Source organism: Lynx canadensis, chromosome A1, assembly GCF_007474595.2.
Source record: "Lynx canadensis isolate LIC74 chromosome A1, mLynCan4.pri.v2, whole genome shotgun sequence".
Classification (NCBI taxonomy): Eukaryota; Metazoa; Chordata; class Mammalia; order Carnivora; family Felidae; genus Lynx; species Lynx canadensis.
In genome coordinates, this window is record NC_044303.2 from 216,966,702 (window position 1) to 216,991,737 (window position 25,036).

The 25,036-nt window shown below is 39.3% G+C and overlaps 1 pseudogene; it reads right to left on the minus strand.

The window, feature by feature from the left end:
* Positions 1 to 22,534: 22,534 nt before the first annotated feature.
* LOC115523827 lies at positions 22,535 to 23,989 on the minus strand (annotated as a pseudogene).
* Positions 23,990 to 25,036: the final 1,047 nt, after the last annotated feature.

Genomic DNA, 25,036 nt, shown 5'->3' on the forward strand with positions numbered 1-25,036 from the left:
AGATACCTTCGTATCCAATTAAAGCACTAAGTCAAAAATGAGTGGTAAGCCTCTAATCATTTACTGTGATGGTATAAGCAAGAGGATAAAGGTGGAGAAAGCTAACTCCCCATGTTCCATTTCCCACATAGAATGGTGCAGTGTGGCAGAGGGTCAAGCAGATCAGCATAGCTGTAGGGATTCTCTCACTGTTGGGGAAGCCTGAACAAAAGGCTTCAGCAGTTTTAAGGACCAAGAGGCTTGGTGGGATGGGCAAAGAGAGGGATAGGAGTGAAAAAACACTGGGTACTGAGCCAGAGTGAGGAAAAGTGGTTCTCCTGTCCAACCCCCATTAGGATGTCTCAGCAGACCTGCCCGAAGATAACCTCTAGCAAGGTCTCAGATAAAGAAACCCAGGAATGAAGGCACCAGGACCAGCCTCAACTAGCCTGGACCAGCAAAGAGCACGACCAGTCAGAAGGGCCTGGGACATTGATTGCAAGTCCCTTCAGAGATTGTGGTGCACTTACTGTGCATCAAGTCTGGCTGGGGGAGGGCAGTTTGAGGCCTGTCGGGCAAAGCCTTAGTAATTGTCTATTGTCAAGCTTGAAAAATCACACATAGATTTTTAACCAGGAGCGAGACTCCTCACAGATATTCTCATAAAGAGGTATAAAAAGCTATTTAAGTCTGGATGCTATGGGAAAGAACATCCAGAGGGAGAAAAGCAATTTTTGTAAAATAATTATTTGATAACCGAAACAACATATAGCTAATGTTGAATAAGTCTTGTATAAAAATACAAAAGAGATGGAAAGCTAAAAGAAAATAACAAGCCTAGGTGGTCCAAAAACCTAACAAATAGGAATCTCAGAAAATAATAAAAGCAAAATTAGATCAGAGAACATCATTGAATAGATAATTTAAGAACATATTGCCAATGCCAAGGACAGATATCTATAGATTAAAAAGAGAAACCAGGTGTCTAGCTGGATGTATAAAAATAATTCTGCACCAATCATGTCATCCTGACATTTCAGATCAGTTGATATGAAAATTAGAGCCCACAAGCTTTAAGAAAAATAATGGGCTGCATCAAAGATAAACAATAAGAATATTTGAAATGATTCCTCAAAAAGACAATGGAAATTGGAACATGGGGGTGTGTTTTCAAAACTTAATAGAAGGCAGTATCCATGGCAGTTCGGGTAATCAACAGGACTCATCGGATTATAACACGGCAAGTTTAATTGCAGGCACAGGATACATAGCACCAGGGCCAAAGATGCATAAATGAGCAGCAGAAAGCACTGGGACACCCAAGGAGAGCTTCTAGTGTTCTACCTCAGAGTTGCAACGGATTCAGATTCCAGGCCACTAAAATATGTGTGAGATATCTTGGATTCCAGGAAGCTCAGACTGCCTGATCTCATAATAAGTAAACTCAGTTGAAGAACATCAAACAATGTATTTTCAATAAATAATGTAAATAAGCTGGTATTTAATGCCTACAAGGGTGTTTTGTAATTTAAGATACTGTCACCAGTATATCCTATTCCTACCTTGGGCAGACTGTGATATAATGGCTCCATGTGATAAGCAGGTTAGCACAAACTATTTGAAAGTTAACCCGTTGCTTATACATTATCTAACCAATGGATTCATGCTTACAACTAAAGGTAAGGCAAAGGAGTTAAGGTGTTTTTAGACATAGAAAACATCATAATTTTAGCTTTCCAAGGAACTATTGGAGGACTACTATTCAAAAACCAAAGAATAGAGGCGCAGGAAGATGGCGGCGTAGGAGGACGCTGGGCTCACCGCGCGTCCTGCTGATCACTTAGATTCCACCTACACCTGCCTAAATAACCCAGAAAACCGCCAGAGGATTAGCAGAACGGAGTCACCGGACCCAAGTGCAGACGAGAGGCCCACGGAAGAGGGTAGGAAGGGCGGCGAGGCGGTGCGCGCTCCACGGACTGGCGGGAGGGAGCCGGGGCGGAGGGGCGGCTCGCCAGCCAAGCAGAGCCCCCGAGTCCGGCTTGCAAAAGTGGAGGGGCCTGACGGACTGTGTTCCGACAGCAAGCGCGACTTAGCGTCTGGGAGGTCATAAGTTAACAGCTCTGCTCGGAAAGCGGGAAGGCTGGAGGACAAAGGGAGGGTGAGCTGCAGAGCCCCCGGACAACAGAGCTCAGTTTGGCGGGGAACAAAGGCGCTCTCCAGCGCCATCTCCCCCGCCCATCCCCCAGCCAAAATCCCAAAGGGAACCGGTTCTGGCCAGGGAAATTGCTCGCTCCGCGCAAACACCCAACTCTGTGCTTCTGCGGAGCCAAACCTCCGGCAGCGGATCTGACTCCCTCCGGCTGCCACAGGGCCCCTCCTGAAGTGGATCACCTAAGGAGAAGCGAGCTAAGCCTGCCCCCCCTCCCGCCGTGCACCTTGCCTTCCCACCCCAGCTAATACGCCAGATCCCCAGCATCACAAGCCTGGCAGTGTGCAAGTAGCCCAGACGGGCCACGCCACCCCACAGTGAATCCCGCCCCTAGGAGAGGGGAAGAGAAGGCACACACCAGTCTGACTGTGGCCCCAGCGGTGGGCTGGGGGCAGACATCAGGACTGACTGCGGCCCCGCCCACCAACTCCAGTTATACACCACAGCACAGGGGAAGTGCCCTGCAGGTCCTCACCACACCAGGGACTATCCAAAATGACCAAGCGGAAGAATTCCCCTCAGAAGAATCTCCAGGAAATAACAGCTAATGAGCTGATCAAAAAGGATTTAAATAATATAACAGAAAGTGAATTTAGAATAATAGTCATAAAATTAATCGCTGGGCTGGAAAACAGTATACAGGACAGCAGAGAATCTCTTGCTACAGAGATCAAGGGACTAAGGAACAGTCACGAGGAGCTGAAAAACGCTTTAAAGGAAATGCAAAACAAAATGCAAACCACCACGGCTCGGATGGAAGAGGCAGAGGAGAGAATAGGTGAACTAGAAGATAAAGTTATGGAAAAAGAGGAAGCTGAGAAAAAGAGAGATAAAAAAATCCAGGAGTATGAGGGGAAAATTAGAGAACTAAGTGATACACTAAAAAGAAATAATATACGCATAATTGGTATCCCAGAGGAGGAAGAGAGAGGGAAAGGTGCTGAAGGGGTACTTGAAGAAATAATAGCTGAGAACTTCCCTGAACTGGGGAAGGAAAAAGGCATTGAAATCCAAGAGGCACAGAGAACTCCCTTCAGACGTAACTTGAATCGATCTTCTGCACGACATATCATAGTGAAACTGGCAAAATACAAGGATAAAGAGAAAATTCTGAAAGCAGCAAGGGGTAAACGTGCCCTCACATATAAAGGGAGACCTATAAGACTCGTGACGGATCTCTCTTTTGAAACTTGGCAGGCCAGAAAGAATTGGCACGAGATTTTCAGGGTGCTAGACAGCAAAAATATGCAGCCGAGAATCCTTTATCCAGCAAGTCTGTCATTTAGAATAGAAGGAGAGATAAAGGTCTTCCCAAACAAACAAAAACTGAAGGAATTTGTCACCACTAAACCAGCCCTACAAGAGATCCTAAGGGGGACCCTGTGAGACAAAGTACCAGAGACATCACTACAAGCATAAAACATACAGACAACACAATGACTCTAAACCCGTATCTTTCTATAATAACACTGAATGTAAACGGATTAAATGCGCCAACCAAAAGACATAGGGTATCAGAATGGATAAAAAAACAAGACCCATCTATTTGCTGTCTACAAGAGACTCATTTTAGACCTGAGGACACCTTTAGATTCAGAGTGAGGGGATGGAGAACTATTTATCATGCTACTGGAAGCCAAAAGAAAGCTGGAGTAGCCATACTTATATCAGACAAACTAGACTTTAAATTAAAGGCTGTAACAAGAGATGAAGAAGGACATTATATAATAGTTACAGGGTCTATCCATCAGGAAGAGCTAACAATTATAAATGTCTATGCGCCGAATACCGGAGCCCCCAAGTATATAAAACAATTACTCATAAACAGAAGCAACCTTATTGATAAGAATGTGGTAATTGCAGGGGACTTTAACACCCCACTTACAGAAATGGATAGATCATCTAGACACACAGTCAATAAAGAAACAAGGGCCCTGAAGGAGACATTGGATCAGATGGACTTGACAGATATATTTAGAACTCTGCATCCCAAAGCAACAGAATGTACTTTCTTCTCGAGTGCACATGGAACATTCTCCAAGATAGATCATATACTGGGTCACAAAACAGCCCTTCATAAGTTTACAAGAATTGAAATTATACCATGCATACTTTCAGACCACAATGCTATGAAGCTTGAAATCAACCACAGGAAAAAGTCTGGAAAACCTCCAAAAGCGTGGAGGTTAAAGAACACCCTACTAACGAATGAGTGGGTCAACCAGGCAATTAGAGAAGAAATCAAAAAATATATGGAAACAAACGAAAATGAAAATACAACAATCCAAACGCTTTGGGACGCAGCGAAGGCAGTCCTGAGAGGAAAATACATTGCAATCCAGGCCTATCTCAAGAAACAAGAAAAATCCCAAATACAAAATCTAACAGCACACCTAAAGGAAATAGAAGCAGAACAGCAAAGGCAGCCTAAACCCAGCAGAAGAAGAGAAATAATAAAGATCAGAGCAGAAATAAACAATATAGAATCTAAAAAAACTGTAGAGCAGATCAACGAAACCAAGAGTTGGTTTTTTGAAAAAATAAACAAAATTGACAAACCTCTAGCCAGGCTTCTCAAAAAGAAAAGGGAGATGACCCAAATAGATAAAATCATGAATGAAAATGGAATGATTACAACCAATCCCTCAGAGATACAAACAATTATCAGGGAATACTATGAAAAATTATATGCCAACAAATTGGACAACCTGGAAGAAATGGACACATTCCTGAACACCCACACTCTTCCAAAACTCAATCAGGAGGAAATAGAAAGCTTGAACAGACCCATAACCAGCGAAGAAATTGAATCGGTTATCAAAAATCTCCCAACAAATAAGAGTCCAGGACCAGATGGCTTCCCAGGGGAGTTCTACCAGACATTTAAAGCAGAGATAATACCTATCCTTCTCAAGCTATTCCAAGAAATAGAAAGGGAAGGAAAACTTCCAGACTCATTCTATGAAGCCAGTATTACTTTGATTCCTAAACCAGACAGAGACCCAGTAAAAAAAGAGAACTACAGGCCAATATCCCTGATGAATATGGATGCAAAAATTCTCAATAAGATACTAGCAAATCGAATTCAACAGCATATAAAAAGAATGATTCACCATGATCAAGTGGGATTCATTCCTGGGATGCAGGGCTGGTTCAACATTCGCAAATCAATCAACGTGATACATCACATTAACAAAAAAAAAGAGAAGAACCATATGATCCTGTCAATCGATGCAGAAAAGGCCTTTGACAAAATCCAGCACCCTTTCTTAATAAAAACCCTTGAGAAAGTCGGGATAGAAGGAACATACTTAAAGACCATAAAAGCCATTTATGAAAAGCCCACAGCTAACATCATCCTCAACGGGGAAAAACTGAGAGCTTTTTCCCTGAGATCAGGAACACGACAGGGATGCCCACTCTCACCGCTGTTGTTTAACATAGTGCTGGAAGTTCTAGCATCAGCAATCAGACAACAAAAGGAAATCAAAGGCATCAAAATTGGCAAGGATGAAGTCAAGCTTTCGCTTTTTGCAGATGACATGATATTATACATGGAAAATCCGATAGACTCCACCAAAAGTCTGCTAGAACTGATACATGAATTCAGCAAAGTTGCAGGATACAAAATCAATGTCCAGAAATCAGTTGCATTCTTATACACTAACAATGAAGCAACAGAAAGACAAATAAAGAAAATGATCCCATTCACAATTGCACCAAGAAGCATAAAATACCTAGGAATAAATCTAACCAAAGATGTAAAGGATCTGTATGCTGAAAACTATAGAAAGCTTATGAAGGTAATTGAAGAAGATATAAAGAAATGGAAAGACATTCCCTGCTCATGGATTGGAAAAATAAATATTGTCAAAATGTCAATACTACCCAAAGCTATCTACACATTCAATGCAATCCCAATCAAAATTGCACCAGCATTCTTCTCGAAATTAGAACAAGCAATCCTAAAATTCATATGGAACCACAAAAGGCCCCGAATAGCCAAAGGAATTTTGAAGAAGAAGACCAAAGCAGGAGGCATCACAATCCCAGACTTTAGCCTCTACTACAAAGCTGTCATCATCAAGACAGCATGGTATTGGCACAAAAACAGACACACAGACCAATGGAATAGAATAGAAACCCCAGAACTAGACCTACAAACGTATGGCCAACTCATCTTTGACAAAGCAGGAAAGAACATCCAATGGAAAAAAGACAGCCTCTTTAACAAATGGTGCTGGGAGAACTGGACAGCAACATGCAGAAGGTTGAAACTAGACCACTTTCTCACACCATTTACAAAAATAAACTCAAAATGGATAAAGGACCTAAATGTGAGACAGGAAACCATCAAAACCCTAGAGGAGAAAGCAGGAAAAGACCTCTCTGACCTCAGCCGTAGCAATCTCTTACTCGACACATCCCCAAAGGCAAGGGAATTAAAAGCAAAAGTGAATTACTGGGACCTTATGAAGATAAAAAGCTTCTGCACGGCAAAGGAAACAACCAACAAAACTAAAAGGCAACCAACGGAATGGGAAAAGATATTTGCAAATGACATATCGGACAAAGGGCTAGTATCTAAAATCTATAAAGAGCTCACCAAACTCCACACCCGAAAAACAAATAACCCAGTGAAGAAATGGGCAGAAAACATGAATAGACACTTCTCTAAAGAAGACATCCAGATGGCCAACAGGCACATGAAAAGATGTTCAGCGTCGCTCCTTATCAGGGAAATACAAATCAAAACCACACTCAGGTATCACCTCACGCCAGTCAGAGTGGCCAAAATGAACAAATCAGGAGACTATAGATGCTGGAGAGGATGTGGAGAAACGGGAACCCTCTTGCACTGTTGGTGGGAATGCAAATTGGTGCAGCCGCTCTGGAAAGCAGTGTGGAGGTTCCTCAGAAAATTAAAAATAGACCTACCCTATGACCCAGCAATAGCACTGCTAGGAATTTATCCAAGGGATACAGGAGTACTGATGCATAGGGGCACTTGTACCCCAATGTTCATAGCAGCACTCTCAACAATAGCCAAATTGTGGAAAAAGCCTAAATGTCCATCAACTGAGGAATGGATAAAGAAATTGTGGTATATATACACAATGGAGTACTATGTGGCAATGAGAAAAAATGAAATATGGCCCTTTGTAGCAACGTGGATGGAACTGGAGAGTGTAATGCTAAGTGAAATAAGCCATACAGAGAAAGACAGATACCATATGGTTTCACTCTTATGTGGATCCTGAGAAACTTAACAGGAACCCATGGGGGAGGGGAAGGAAAAAAAAAAAGAGGTTAGAGTGGGAGAGAGCCAAAGCATAAGAGACTGTTAAAAACTGAGAACAAACTGAGGGTTGATGGGGGGTGGGAGGGAGGGGAGGGTGGGTGATGGGTATTGAGGAGGGCACCTTTTGGGATGAGCACTGGGTGTTGTATGGAAACCAATTTGTCAATAAATTTCATAAAAAAAAAAAAAAAACAAAGAATATAAACCAACAAAGTTAGACACTAAATTCAGAAAACAGGAAACTTAACAAAACAAAGAGGAAGGCAATTCCCTGGCTGATTGTGAACTGAATTTCTAAAATGAGAACAGGAAGCTGCCTAGAGAACCAACCATCCAGATTGGAGCAGGTCTGGAGTCTGTGAAAGAGATTTGCTTAAAGTGATGAACTTGATAAAATACCTAATGGGCTTATAAACATTTTATGTTGTAGATTTCAACTGTGCCCCTCAAAGTTGTATCCAAGTCCTTATCCCTCATACCTGTTTGGAAATCAAATTTTTGCGGATGTACTCATGTTAGGTTCTTGAGATAATAACTCCAAAGTGGAGCCTAAATCCAATGTCTGGTGTTTTTGTAAGGGAAAGAAGAGAAAGGTTTGAGACATAGAGACAGATGGAAGAAGGTCCTGTCAAGATGGAGGCAGAAACTGGAGTTATGCTGCCATGAACTAAGGAACACCAAGAGCCTCCAGCAGCTGGAAGAGGTGAAAATGATTATTTCTCCCCCAGAGTCTTCAGAGGGAAGTGGCCCAGCCAACATCTTGATTTCAGACTCCTGGTCTCAAGAAATCTGAAATAATAAATATCTGATCTTTTAAAGACAAATTTTTGGTAGCTAGTTACAGCAACTATAGGAAACTTATAGATACAGAAAGTAAGCAAACAAAAACATGATAATTTTCAAGTCTTGGGAAATCATGAATTTCTACCAAAAAAAGAAAACTATATTACCGAGTACTCTGACTTAGATGTAAGCAATATTCAGATTGTTGTAATAATAGAAATACTGATTACTAATCTATAGTCTTACCAATATTACAATCTAACTATACTTGGGATGGGGGGAAGGGAACTAACTGTATTTGAGCAAGATGAGATAAATTGAAAGAAAATAAAATGCAGTGGCCCAGGCTTTCAGTACTTGGATATGGGTAGTAACACTTGAAATGGTTAGAAGTAATTACTGAAGTATGCGATGGCTAAGATTGACAAAAATCCATCATCATTTCTTTATGGAATTTAGAATGAAACCAAATTGTCAAAGATGGCTCTTAAATTTCTGGATGATTGGCCAGATGATTGCAATAGTTCATATTTAGAAAATCTTTAATGCTAGATTGAGGGCCTTTTATTGGAGTGTGGGTCTACTGACTGGAGTTTTGATTGATACTCTTGCACAAATATTAATCATATTTCATTTTCTAAGATTTTGTATGATTCACTACTGTATAACAAATGAACCACTTAAAAATAATTCAACCTCAAAATATTTTAACGATTAAAACAAACACTTTTAGAGTAGTGTTTCTCAACTTAAAATATTCTCCCTTTCACGATTTCTGTGATATTTTCCCCTAATTTGTCACGAAATTTTAATGTCAAGCATATGCTATTGTGTATCTTTTTGTATACTACGTGCATACTTGCACTTTATACCTAAAAATGATAATTTCTCACATAACCACAAGGACCAATACTGGTCTCTTTAGGAGACCAGTATTTGTCTGCATTGAAAATGCAGTCTTATAGTAGACTTCCCTATAGTAATCATATAGAATTTTTGAGGGGAGATTTTCATCTTTAGGGAGTGCTATCCATACGATTATTTCCACAAAAAATTGAACTCTACCTTTGACCTCTATTCAGTTATATATATAATGTTCAATTCAGTTGTTTAAGAAATATGTATAAATTAATTTCATACTGATATTATCAAACACAACTTGTGGAAATTGTTTTAGAAGAGGAGCAAATGATTTGGTAGGAATTTGAAAATGAAATGAATGTTCAGTATTCTGTGATAATCTATCATCACTTTCCCCACTGACTGGAGAACTTCAGTTCATGACTAATCTATCGATTGGACATCAACAATGGAAACTTCCATGGTATACTTGTTTATTCACTTTGGATTCATTCTTGTGTGTGTGTGTGTGTGTGTGTGTGTGTTTGTGTGTGTGTGTGTTTATTCATGTACATGTGTGTGTGAGAGAGATGCTGATTTATTACATAAATATAACATATTTCAGTGCCCTGAAATCAAGTGTAGATTGAAAAATGGTATTTATTTTTTTTTACTGACGATTTTTTCAATTAGGAACTTAACAAAAATACCATATCCAAGAAATATTTGTATGGTGACTCACTTACTGGATTAGAGACATGAATTACAAGTAAAATTCTAGAAAATCCCTTGATTCCATTTGTCAGAGACATACCCTGTTAATACAAATTTATTTTTTTCTATAATAATTGAAAATGTGTAATTTTTTATTGTTTTTATTTCAAAAAAACAGCAAAAATTATTCTGTAATAAAGAAATAAAAATATTACCAATTTCATTTGAGTTAGGTCACAAAAGTTGTTAAACTTATGGCTTACACTCCTACCATACTATCCCCTTTATGTAAATGAGCTACAAAATAACAGACTTTCAAGTATCATATTTGAGGATTTTTTCCAATACTAAAATTTTACCCTGTCTTTATTAGTTGTTGAATTTAAATTGGACTTTTATCAACTTATTTTTCATTCTCCATATTAGTGCAGCAAAATCCAGACAGCTAAATATATCACAGTATTAGTGAAGACCTATATAGCTCTGTCATAAATGAATTGTGGCTGTCACAATGGAGCTGTAAATTAAACAGAACTCACATCAGGGCTCTGTGCTGTTAGATATGTATTTGGGGTTCATACCTTGCAATTTATAGATTATTATTATGTAACATTATCTTTTTTATGTGACATTACTTTCGAAAAAGCTTTATAAAATGTGTAAATTCACATTAAATGCACAGAAAATAGTCAGTTACATGAAGAAAGACTTCTCATACCAATGTCAAAATAAAGAAAAAATGTAAGACAAAAGTTTCTCTATTAATAGAAAATTGAAGAAGGGAACTTTATATCTTTACATATAAGATTTGGAAAACATCCCAGATTCAATTCAAAGAACGCTGAACCTTGTCAAAGCAGGATGGTTTGTCTTCTCTAAGTGATCTTCATTAACTATGGATTTTATTCCTTGTCCTTCTAATGACTCACTGAAAAAAGTTATAGAAAGTTATTAGAGAGGTTACATAAGAAGCTTTCTAGATTATCTATTTTAAAGAAGAAAAGAAATAATAAAAGCAGAATACAGGTCATCATGCCATTTGCTAAAGAGCTCAACAAAAATATAAAATGAGATTCCATGATCCTTTCTAATATTAAGTATCCGTATAAGGTACACAGTCACTTTTTTTTTCAATAATTGATGTTCTATGCCTCCCTTTGTTGTATTTGTGATAAAAATAGCCAATATTTCCCACCTCACTAGAAAAAAAGAGTGAGTTAATTTTTTACTAAGGCCTTTGCCAAGTCTTATGTATCTGTGTGCATGCGTGTGTGTGTGTGTGTGTGTGTGTGCGCATGTAGACTGCATAAAGATAATTTAGTTTTTGAAATAGGAGAATGCCCCTGATCTTCTTCTGCATTTTTTGGTATGGAAACTCAAATCCACATGGTAACTAGCACTATGTGAATTTCCTGCTATTCTCCCAGTAAGCAAGGAGTGTATATATGCCTTATCAGTTTTTCACTTGTTTAAAAATGAAAAACAACAACAAAAAGTAGGTTCTGATGGCATCAGTTTCTTCCTATAACAGACAGTAGGCTATACAGGTGAGATTCCAAGGCTTTCTGCTAATAGTGGCAAGCTGTCCAAGCAGCACTCTATGGTTCAGTAAAATATGAGGCCATGAAAAATGGACAAGATATCTATACTTGTATCTGCATAAGAATATGCTAACCACCTTGTGCTACTACATATATTTTATAGGGGCTACAATAAGTTTGGTCATACACATGAAAATGAGTTTAATTGATGAGAAAAAAAGAAGAAGAAAGGGGTTGGCCAATATAAGATGGGGACAAATATGCTAATAAAATTATAGCTTGAAGGAAACCATTTGTATCTCTCTTATAATCACCAGCTATGAGTAAATACCATTATCGTTGGCCAATAAAAATGATTTAAAGTATTTCAAAAAAATTAAGAACCAATAGTATGCAACAGAGAAAAACAGAAAAGAGTAATGTTTCTCATCTACTAGACCTTCTTCTAATTTTTGCTTCTAGTATTTGGTTCATTTCCCCAGTGAGTGTCGACTGCAAAGGCATTTAGTCCAGGTGAATTGTAGTGACTCTTTTGTAGGCAAGCATGTAGTGTGAGTTTTACTATTCCTAAACATGTCTCATTAATTATTTAGCTTTTCTGTTCATTGTATTGGTATGATGTGTGAGTGTGTGTGTGTGTGTGTGTGTGTGTGTTAGAGAGAGAGAAGGAGAGAGGTGGGTGTGTTGAGGGAAAGAAGGAGAAGTGGGGTTTGTTGACTGCTGTATTAGAGAAACAGCATTTCACAAACACTATTTCATTTATTTTCATGGAGTCCACAATTCCTAAGTTGCACTTGAGAAAATGAGTTTCAAATGGGTTAAACAACTTCTTCAAGGCTACTTGGCTTATATTTGTCAAATCAATTCAAGTACCCTGGCCTTTCTGCTATATAAATTATGCTTCATTGAAGCTGAGTTTGTTAGACTATGTAAAGTAGCAATAAGTTCTTTCTGTGGAACACTGCATTTAACGTTGAAGTAGTTTAAAAATTGATTTATTTCTGTAAATATAGGATTCCCACTAAAATATAGTCTTATGAAAAATACCCTAATGAGAATTTTATTATTTAGAAATAGGATTTAAACATCTCAAAAATACTAATAACTTCAGGTATTATAATGTAGTTAGGAGACTCTTCCAATTATAGCTGCTGGAGATGCTATTGTTCCAACAGCTGATCACAAATACCATCAATCTGTTGTCCACAAATAATTCCCCCACATTATTTTCTGACCTGGGACCCCAGATTTCTTTGTCTTGTCTTGCTTTTGATTTGTACCTGAGTTTTCCCCCAATTCTTCAATAAGTTTTGGAAGTTGAATTTCATTCTCATATGCACAAAGGTAAATTGCAGTAATATGCTACATGTCAGTTTCTTCAAATGAATTCTAATAGGTTCCTGATGAAAGTTCATAAAAATCTCTTTTGATATTACACTGATATTCTTTTCATTATGCATTGTCACTAAATGATGATAAGATAATTCTTGGTCTCAACTAAAAACCTGACTTTTCCTAAAAAAGAACCCATGAAACTAATTGCCAATCAAAAATTAGGTTATTAAGACTATACTCAGAAATAACGGACAGTATAAGGAATGGGAGTCATAACTTTTTAATGCAGTATGTACTTATTTTTATGTCTGCCTAATATTATTCCTTAAAACAGGCAAAGATAGTTAACATATTAGAGATTATTGTTAAAATTCTATGTAAAATGCAATATGGCTAATTTGAAAGATAATTTAAAATCATACATATTTTTACATGATTTGATTGGAATATATTTATAAGAAATCTGAAACATACACGCAATTTATACAACATATATCTTTTCCGGTACTTATGATTTAAATGTTGCGAAAGTATGTGTGTATACATATGTATTAAATATAGTTACACCTATATATAAATTATATTACCTTAAGATATTATAACATGATTTTCATTGTTTTCTATATTTCTAAGAATGCCATTTATAATTTTAAAAATGTACTATTTAAGAAGTCATTAAAACGTGTATATTTGGCTTAGGACTAATACATGTATATAGAAAATCGCATGTGAAATATCTAAAGCAGATTGTATTCGGGAAAGAATGTCTTTTTTCTCTCTCTCTCTCTTTTTTAATGCCTAGAAAATTGATAACATTTATTTATTTATTTATTTATTTATCTGTTTAATTGAAGTGTTTGACATACAATATTATATTAGTTTCAAGTGTACCACATAGTGATTCAACATTTATATGCATTGTGAAGTGATCACGGGATAAATCTCGATTTAAATAGTCTCTTTCATAACTGTAACTCATAACTATAAATATGATAATATTTGTGAAACACCCTGGAGACGGCAAACCCTCTGGAAGAAAAGAGAGAAAAAAATCACCAAACTGCATGTTGTGTGAAAATGCCCAGCTGGCCCAGTTGAGTGAATATTGCCAGCACCTAGTGAACAACCGTGCCACCTGCCCACATGGCAATAACCTGTTGAAAGACCATGATCTTACACACCAGTTTCACTATCCATCTTAATTTTGGCCCTACCCTAGTTTGCAAATTCTCCCATATAGATCATAAGTAGTCCCAATTGTATGGCTGCTGGGGCATTCTACGTTTCCTGATTCGGGCAAGTCGAGAAATATTAGAACGACTTTAAGCAAACTGAAGAAGAAAAGTCTGCGGAGGGAGTCCTCTTGAGCCTGTAAAAAATCAAATAATGAGGGCTCTTGGGCAGATATAAAAAGAATGTATTTGGAATTAACACAAAGAAACAGGAAGCAGTTATGAAAGTCATTTTTACATTAAAATTCAAGGGAAGTGAACAATGAGAATGGACACCTTGAAAATACAAGTACAGATGTTAAATGTAGCTGCAGAGATGCTATGACGGCATAGAACAACACCACAGAGAAAGTTAAATCACAATGGAAAAGAAAGGGGTACATAATACAATACAGGATGGATACAGATAGGGAAATGTACAGCAGATCTCTAGAACGTACCCATCTTGGATAGTTAAAACTCAATACCTGTTGAACAGCCTCTTCTGTATCCCCTGCCCCCAACAGCTGGCAGCAACCATTCTACTCTGTTTTTATGAGGGTGCCAATCTTAGATTCCTCAGAGAAGTAGAATCATGCAGTATTTGTCATTCATTTGGCTTATTTCACTTAGCACGATATCCTTCAGGTTCAGCCATGTTATCGTCTAAAAATAAACTGGATAATTTGCTAGAATGTCTCAATATTGTGCACCTGAAACTAGTATAACACTGTGTGTTAGCTACACTGGAATTAAAATAAAATCAAATCAAAATTCTAATAAAATAAAAATAAAATAAAATAGAAGTCTAATAAAATAAAAATTCCTAGAACAATTTGCAGAAATCCAGGTCTGTTAAAACTAAAAAGAAGAATAAAATAAAAATTATCAAAAGCCAGTGTTATTTTTATTGGTGTGAATCAAAAACTAACAAGGGCACCTGGGTGGCTCAGTCGGTTAAGTGTTCAGCCCTTGATTTTGGCTCGGGTCACGATCTCACAGTTGTGAGATTGAGCTTCGAGTGTCTTGAAAGTCTCTTCACTGACCGTGAGGATCCTGTCTGGGATTCTCTCCCTCCCTCTCTGCCTGCCCCTCCCCCACACATGCACGCACTTGCACTCTCTCTCCTTCCCTCTCTCTCTCTCTCAAAAATAAATAAACATTAAAAAAAAACAATAACACTAAATAAGTGGGCATATAAATGAATAGAGACTGAATAATTGCAGGATGGTGTGAATACAATATATCTGTATATGTAGATAAAGATTATGCAATGCTATATCCATAATTTTATTTTACATTTAAATGAAATGACAGGAAACCTTGTCCAGGCATTGTGTTGGGGGCCTAACGGTATTCGTTCTACATATTCAGGTATGTCTGTTCAGAGGAAGAGAGAAAGGGAAAGAGATAGGGTCAGCCATAAGGTGGCCATAACTGAATCATTAAGGTACCCCTTAGTGTGGATATTGTCTCAAGTTTGGCTTCCTTGGTCTGTGTTTGGTCAGAAGACCAGTGCTTTTCACATTTCCAAACTGGTTACAGACTTACTTAATTGGTTCCTTTTGCTGAATTCAGATAAGCTGCTTAAATCATTTAGAAAATACCTCGAATTTAAATTGTGGTAGGGGTAACTGAATAATCGCTTTTAAATATGTTTAACTCTATGTTGTATTTATAATTAGGAATATTTATTTCTCATTCAAAATAAGAAATAGTGATGATTAGGAAAATATATGCTACTTTATTCTTCCCTAAGCAAAAGTATAAATTCTTTTATTGTATTGAGTTTAAAAACAAACATTTAATTTTTTATTTAGTCTAATAAACTTTCCCCCTACTTGAATGTAGACTGTATGAAGTCAAGGGTTTCCAGGCATTGTCCACAACACATAGAATGGGTCCAGGTACTGATTGGGCTCTCAGTGCATATATACAGTTAATGAATATGTAAAGAGTGAATGATAGAGTCAAATACTTATAACCCATAGAAATGACTGCATAATTTTGGAAAGAAAGGTCATGGAAGAAGGGAACAAAAAAGTATCAAGGGAGAGAGAGACAGAGGGGGCAAGGGAAGGAATGAAGGAACGAAGAAAGGAAGGAAAGGAAGAATGAAAATAGCATTACAGAATGCATTTTGCCTTATTTGGAAAGGTGTTATGTTACATGGAATTCATAAGCACCAAGCTGAATTTCTTTTCCCAGTTGGAACAAAAAGGATTCTTATGTCAATTTCAAATTGAAAATCTCTTTCGATTCTTCAAACAGTTGGTAACCTGAATGTTTGCAATTTGAATAAAAAGTAGGATGATTTCCAACGACGAATTGAGATTTTTAAAATTCAGGTCTCTCAAATGGGAATAGGAGAGTACTTCTCTGTTTGTGAAAAGCATTGCCTGCTGTTTTCATTAAACAGTAACTGTGCTGTTTTTGAACCTTTGCCCCATAAAAATAGAAAGAAAAAAAAAAGAAGATCAAAGAAATTCAAGTCAAACAGTTGGAGTTTTTGGTATAGCTGTCATATTTTACCAAAATGTCAAGTACTTAAATGCAGATGGTTTATGTTCACTGCTATTTTAAGAGCGAAGTTCCTAGGATTGAAGCTGATATTGAAGAGAGTGAGGCACATTCCCACCTCCTCAGGAGCTGGAAGAATGCAGCCAGAGGAGAAGGATAAAAAGCAGTGAAAGCAACTGCTTGGTGGCAGAGAGGATGCTGTCTGGAAAGAAAGAAGCGGTTTGCCTCCTTAGCCATGCATCCAAACTACTTTATAAAGAGCATATAAGAAAACGGACCGTGTCAGATCTCCATGAACAGCAAAAACAAACAATTCAACCAACATTTACATGTAAGGTGTGCTTATTAATACATTCTCAATGAAATTTGTAAAACTTCTACCTAAGCACAAATTCCCTGTTTTTTTTTTTCCAGTTGGTTTAAAGGCTCTATTTCACTGGTATAAATTATGAAATGATTACAAAATATTAAATGAGATCCCAATTTTCAAATACATTTTTGTATTTATCAACAAATTATTAACAAAATCCAAAACTGCGCCTTATGGTATTTAAATCATGGCAACGTATCGTAATCTAGAGATCTGGATAAAATATTTGGAATCAAACACTTTGTTAAAAGTAAAGAAATTGTTTTCTGGTTGATGGAAAGTGTTTTCGGAAAGGCAGAGTAGATAAGAGGGGAGATATGGAGCCCAGGCAGCTAGAGAACCATCCCAAGGTTCTTGCAGGTTAAAGGACATTCGTGCTAACAACAGCAACTTACAGATTGTAGATATATATACTCTGTCTTTGTCATTTACCCATTCAGTCCAAAACATGTGTCTAAATCCCAAATCAACACTCACAGCACTTTTGTGATCAGTGGCGAACGTGTGCCGGGTGGTAAAAATGTGAATGACCTGACATGCGCATTTTCATCTGAGGTCCAGCAAGGGGACATTCTGCCTTCTCGCATCAGGTCTTATGCTATAAACAAGTATCCTCTTGGCAGCCTATTTTAGTGTCACAGTTTTTTGCATCTTTGTAGTTTTTGTGGGTAATTTTGCTGTTTAAAATGACCCCATTGGGATAAGCACTGGGTGTTGTATGGAAACCAATTTGACAATAAATTTCATTAAAAAATAAATTAAATAAATAAAAATAAGTTAAAAAATAAAATGACCCCGGCGTAGGACTGAGGTGTTGTCTAATGCTCCTATGCACGAATGTGGTGTACTTTACAGGGAAAACATATACACTCTTCGTCTGTTAGAGTAGTTTTCGTAAGGCATGTGTTATAGTTCTGTGGGCCATGAGTTCAATGTTTATGGATCAAAGTGTGTATTAAACAGGATACCTTTAACAAGAAGCACATATGAAACAAGGGTATATATTAAATGTTTGCCTAAAATGTTCGGACTAGAGGTCACCGAAACTTAACCTTGGATTCTTCTCAGGGGAAAAGATTCTGTGTTCACCAATTCCTGTTTGCAGTGACATTCTAGAACGTAACACTGTAAATAACAAGAATCCACCATATATTTATAAAACATAAGATACTATGAAATATATAATAACAATATCTCCAGACATTTGGCTGAACATATTCTGGGTGTGTCTGCGAAGAAGTTTCTGGATGAGATTAATTAACATTTGAACTGGTAGACTGAAAAAGGCCGATTTCCCTTCCTATTGTGAGTGGGTCTCATCCAATCCACGGAAGACCCAAACAGGACAAACAATCTGAGTGAGAGAACCCCTTTCTGCCTGACTGATATGAGCTGATGCATTGGTCTTTTCTGGCTTCAGATTCAAACTGAAATTTTGGCTCTTCTTGTGGTTGGATCTGCCACCTTTCAGATTGAAACTTATATCATCAGCTCTCCTGCATCTCAGGCCTTTGGATTCAGACTGGAAGCACACATTGGCTCTTCTGGGTGTCCCATTTGCAGACTGCAGATCTTGGGACTTGTCAATGTTCATAATTGTATGCGTCGATTCCTTATAACAAAACTCTAAATCTATCTTATCTATGTATCTATCTATCTCTCCATCCATCCTATTGGTTCCATTTCTCTGGAAAACACTGACTAATACACTATTGTGTGTGTATGTGTCTGTGTCTATGGGTGTGTGTCTGTGTATAAATGTTTGCTGTATATGAGACATGTGTGCGTGTGTTTTGCTATTGCTATTATCTGTATCCCTCCCATAAAATCACAGTGAAATGACAGTAAAGTGGTAAAGGTTGCAATAAAATCATAATGATAATGATGGAATGTAAGTAAACCAGACTGAAGAATTTATGGATGACTTTATACAAACTGAATTTTATTGACAGATAAACTAAAAGACACAAGTTCTAGTCCACTGCACTGACAAGACAATGATGTAGCCTTTCCTCTCAGGAGAGACCCATCAATGTCCTTGTCTTTATGCCGAGTAGGTATAAAAAAAGGTAAAAAACTGATTTTTACCTAAACAAGGGGCCTGGCTGATGGACAGAGGGCTCGCAGACCCTACATCTGAAAGACAATAATTTAGGTAGGCAGGGCACAGCTAAGTTCTCTTCAAAGGGAGAACAACAGAACAGCAGAGAAAATACATGCCATTATTCTCAATGAGTCAACTTAACATGACAGGAAGCCAACTAATAAGAGAAATCTGAAAAGATACGGTATCATTTAAAGAAATAAGGAAAAATAATGATAGGCAATAGGGACCATCAGGGAACAAGAAGGGGCTCCTAAAATTGTAAAATGATAATGTTTGCTAAAATTAAAAAAAAATGTATAGAAGGGCTGGATAGCAAAGTTCATGAAAACTGCCCCTCACCAAAGGTAGAAGTAAATGAGAAGATATGGAGTGTAAGAAAGAAAAGTGAACACACAGGAAGACGCAGACCAATAGGTGTAAAATTCCTATAATGGATATTCCAGAAAGAGAAAACAAGGAAATAGTAATTAAACAGATAACACAAACTCTAGGGCCATTAATATCAGAAAACTACAATCAACAGGTATTTACAAATAAGTGAGATACATATTGGTGCCATGTTTTTTCTTTTGTTCTGTTTTGGTAGCGCTGGATTTTAAATTGCATTCTTAGTGGGTAATTATTCTGAAACTGGGATTTTGCACCTGGGGTGGGGGAAACGATCAAGTGTAAGGCTAAATAAACTTGTAAAATGCACAATAATACTAAAGAATTACTTAAGAATTGTGGCTGGTTTATTTATCTTATAACTAAAAGTTTGCACATTTTCACCCCATTCACCCAACACCTCTCTCATTTTATTCATTTCTCTTTGTTCCTTTTTATCTCTATTGCTTTCTTCTTTTTTTCCCAGAATAAATTTAACAGATTTACTTATAATTGTTACAATGTTGAACTACTGAAATGTGTTCACTGAACCAGTTTGACTTGCATTAATGCCTTATGACCCCGCATTTATATTAAAAAATTACATACAAATGAAAATGGAAAAACTGCCAATTTCTGTGCCCTATTTTTCTACTTGCAATCTTATACTTAGGTGCATTTTGACCCCATGGGGGGAAATACCTAATGTTCAGAACTACCAAGAACAAGAAGAGAACAATTTTTTTAAAGAATAATATGTTGGGGCACCTGGGTGGCTCAGTCGGTTAAGCGTCGGACTTTGGCTCGGGTCATGATCTCATGGTTTGTCCGTTCAAGCCCCACGTCGGGCTCAGTGCTGACAGCTTGGAGCCTGGAGCTTGCTTCGGATTCTGTATCTCATTCTCTCTCTGCTCCTCCCCCACTTGTGCTCTGTCTCTCTCTTTCAAAAATAAATAAGTGGAAAAAATTTAAAAAAAGAATAAAATGTTTTCCATCATAGTGGATTCTTCAGCACGTTCTCTACACGTGCAGTGTGCTAGCTGGATGGCGTTCAGCACAACTGGTAACATTTCGCATGGCTAGCACACAGGCTGGGGTCCTCAAAAAGGCCCATCAGATAGGCCTCACTTGCCTCCTGGAATGCACCAATAGCTGAACCCTAGAAGTGCAGAAGTTCAGGGGGACTTCTGATCAAGTCTAATTTCACAGAGCCTCCCAGTACCAGGCCTATAACGATGAGGTTTCTTCACCCCTCCAGTAGAGGGCGCACTCTTGCAAATGGCCTTAGTAGCCAGTTGCTTCTTGGAGGTTTACCACTGGTGGATTTGTGGGCAGTCAGCTTTGCAGGAGCCATGCCTGGTGTAGACACCTCCTTATTCACCCAGCTTCTCCTTCACCTGAAGCTTGGCGAGCTAGTGGTGTCTCTGGCTTTAGAGAGTGACCTTGGTGCAGCAGGGGCTGAGAACAGTCTATTCCTCTCTTCTAATTATCTACTGTACAATGACCACTATTCTAAGGTGTCTGATACGGATCCATTTATTTTGTGTGTGTGTTTTTAATAAACATGAGTATTGATTTATATATATAAATATTTTAAATTAAAAATATAAAATTTTCATATGTATTATATGTTTTACCTTTCCCCCGCCCCCAACACTCCAGACCTGACTGACTTTAATTATAAAACAGCTTTTGGCTATAGACATTCATGTTTTTTTATTTTTTATTTTTTATTTTTTTTATTTTTTAATTTTTTTTTAACGTTTATTTATTTTTGGGACAGAGAGAGACAGAGCATGAACTGGGAAGGGGCAGAGAGAGAGGGAGACACAGAATCCAAAGCAGGCTCCAGGCTCTGAGCCATCAGCCCAGAGCCTGACGCGGGGCTCGAACTCACGGACCGTGGGATCGTGACCTGAGCTGAAGTCGGACGCTTAACCGACTGAGCCACCCAGGCGCCCCTAGACATTCATGTTTAAGGAACACTCAAAATTACACAAATTGCCGTGTTCTCTTGGTTTTTCATGGAAGAAGGAATAGATGACTTTCTGAACTTTTCTTTGTCTTTTATTTTCTCGAAAGGAGTGAACATGACAATAACAAAGCTCATGACACATTCTCACCATAAATGCAAAGATAACCCTTAAAGGTCTTCCCTTTTACTATTCCTTCAGGACGTGGTGCTCCCACACCCAACCTCTCTCACCCAAAATGAGTCTGCAGTAAAGAGACTTATATGCATCTGTCTAGCAGTTACACATGTGTGTGTGTGTCCAAATAAAATATAAAATTATATGACCAAAATAAAACAAGTGTCTCAGCCATAAGCAAAGGGTAATGACTGCATGAGCGAGTAAATTAAACATCTACTTTAGCAGCAAGAGGCTGTGAGGTCTGGGGAGGAAAAGGCATCCTGAGAGAGTTTGGGACTGATCCGGGTCCTTCAGCACCAGCAGTGTGTAGGATCAGGAGGGGCAGGAGGAGGGGAGAGCCATGGCTCAATGGATGGTCTGCACTGGGACATCTCAAGGGCTATTCTGTGGATTTTGGGGAAACACATAGACATCTTTTTGGCCTTTTCCTGGTCTGCTTGTTACCGGCAGGTGAATAGAAGCGAGTCACCGGTCACTGCTTAGTTATTGCCACCACGGATCTTCAGCAGAATATTCCAGTAATCCCCTGAAGTGTCTCCTAAAATGCCGTGGAGGAGCAGCTTGCCATACAGCCGCTTATTCTCCAATCTGATGTCTGATGAGTGGTCAATCTCCCTGCAAGACTCCAGGATGCCATTCAGGGCCCAGTCTTTTGTTCTTGCTCCCCTCATGGCCTTGTTGGGCATGTGTGGGTTCGGCTTTCGGCTTTGTCCAGTAAAGCCCAGGATGGCAGAAAGCATTACTCAAGATTCCGTGCAAGTCAAGAGAGGTGAGAGGGAGGCTCAGGGAAGTCTTGCACGATACTCAGTGAGCCACGTGCCGGTAAGAATATATAGAAAACGTGCAGAAAAACAAGTTAAGACAGGGTAAAATATTCCATGAGATAACATGGTCTAAGGGATTTATGAGCACAGGCAGGACCTAACCCCTAGATATACATTAACCAGATAAGGGAAGTGAGTGCCCCTAGATGTACATTAACTAGATAAGCAAAGCATGGCCACTTTTTTCATCAAGGCCAGAAAGCAGTGCTCTGCTTTGCAATGTGTTCCCTACAATCTCCTAACCCAGGACAGAGCTATTTGATTTCCCACAGGCCTTTCAGCAAAAACAGGCTGGCATGTTCCCGAGATATTTTCCCACCGCCAGGGTTGCTTGCTCCGGGTTCCCAGACATCTCCCTGCAGATGCTCTCAGTGTCCGCACCTGCCCTTCCCTGATACTCATTGAAATCTGTACCAGGTGGGGCTGGCTCTGCAAGCACGGAACTGTGCTGATTTGGACTCCCGTGTCCCCAGGCGGCTCTCCCCAGCCACTTACACCTGCTCCGCATGTCTCTGGGCGCATGGCATGCCCACTGTAGCCCTTCCGTCCCGGTTTTCCTGACAGACAGTGATGAGGGGCCTCTGGAGGTGTCCTGACTTGTCTGGAATAGCCTCCTCCAAGGTCGTTTTCAATTCTGTTCTGTGGGCTCCGCTCACTTCCCGGGTGTGCTCACTGCCACGGGACGTGCGGATTTCAATCGGGCAGGCTCTGGTGGCGTGGGCCTTCTCGATGGCTTCCCTTCCCTCACAAACCTCAAAGACGACGGGGTTTTCATCAGAGCCAAGCTGCCTTCGCAAAGTTTCCTGACAGTTCAGATTTCAGATCTTTGATCCAATCTTGGGGCCATCGGGAAGGACTGGAAGACCTTCTGCCATCACTTGTTGGAGCAGGGCTCCGGGCAGCCTGTGAAGGCTGGCTCCTCAAGCCGACAGCCTTTCCCAGCCTCCCACAGGACCTCATCATCTCTTAGGGGGTGAAAGACAGGAGCATATGTGATGGTGCCTCGGTTTTCAGAGTGTGCTTGAGGCACAGTGGAACCACAGGTATCTTGGGCAGCTTGGTACCAGCTGTTGTTGCTGTCCAGGAGGTGGCATTGGCAGTTGTCCAGGGGACAACACGGGCTGGCCTCACACTGGGGACCCTGAGTGTGGGTTTCCTCCAAGGTACAGGTATATCCACATGGAGGAACGGGCTGCTGGATGAAGAGGGCTACCTAAAACCCCCAGGGAGTACTAGAGGCTCTCAGAGTACAAGCTGGGCACTTTGGTTCCTCTGAATGTTCCAGACATGTTGGTAGTTCTGGTTGAATTGCCCCGCGTAGTTTGCCACATTATCCGGCCTGATGGGGGGCATGTGTGTATGTTGGGGGGGGTGGCTATCACCTCCTCAGTCACCACCACCTGGTGCACATGGAGGGGTAGCCCACTGCCAGCAGATGATACCCTGCATAATTCACAGATCCGGCCACAGGCCATGGGCACAAGGGGCGGCGAGAGGTGAACAGGGACTCGAGCTGGAGCAGCTCTCTCTGCAGGCATCCCAGGCACACCATCTTGGGTCTGCCTGCATGCAGCTGGGTCCAGCTGGGGCCCTCAAATCAGAGCAAGGGAGTTTACATTTCCCCCCTTGATTCCGTGAGAAATAGAATATTTACTTGCAAATCATGACCTAAATTTGGCTAAAAGGTCTTACCCACTAAAAGAGAAGCGTATACCTCGGTGACCAGTCCCATTTTTCATTCCTTCACTGACATACTAGATGGTAATGATTCAGGAAACTTCACCCTTCTTAGCAAAGTTTACATTTGATTTTTCTGGAAAGTAAGATGGGCAACGCAATGATAGTTGAATACCGAGAGTAGGTTCTTTTGATAGTATATTTCATATTTAATGCAATATTTTTTATTTATTTTTTATTCTTTTTTTAATTTTTTTCAACGTTTTTTATTTATTTTTGGGACAGAGAGAGACAGAGCATGAACGGGGGAGGGGCAGAGAGAGAGGGAGACACAGAATCGGAAACAGGCTCCAGGCTCCAAGCCATCAGCCCAGAGCCTGACGCGGGGCTCGAACTCACAGACCGCGAGATCGTGACCTGGCTGAAGTCGGACGCTTAACCGACTGCGCCACCCAGGCGCCCCATATTTAATGCAATATATATGCTAGGATTTACATATGTCCTTTTTCAAGGAAAAGTTAAAATGAAGGCAACATGGGCAATGAAAAATGTCACATGCATTACCTACATTAAGAGGCAATTGTAAAATAAAATAATAAAAAACGTAAAAATAAATAAAAAAAAAAAAAAAAAAAGGGGAGCCTGTGTGGCTCAGTCGGTTAAGCGTCCGACTTTGGCTCAGGTCATGATCTCGCGGTTTGTGTGTTCGAGCCCCGCGTCAGGCTCTGTGCTGACAGCTCGGAGCCTGGAGCCTGCTTCGGATTCTGTGTCTCCCTCTCTCTCTGCCCCTTCCCTGCTCATGCTCTGTCTCTCTCTGTCTCAAAATAAATAAATAAATAAATAAATAAATAAATAAATAAAACATTTTAAAAAATTAAAAAAAAAATTTAGAAACCATTGGCCCAATTCCCATAGGGTAGAGTGGCCTCAGTGCTAGATAAAGGGCAGCTATGAGAAAGGTGAAACTGTTCATTAGACGAAACGTTTCACTGTATTAATACCTATAACTCTTACTGCGCATATATGAAGTTGGCATTTAAAAACAAAGCAAAAAAACAATTCCCGTATTTAGAAAGTGCACTAACCTGTTGTTTTTTCTTTG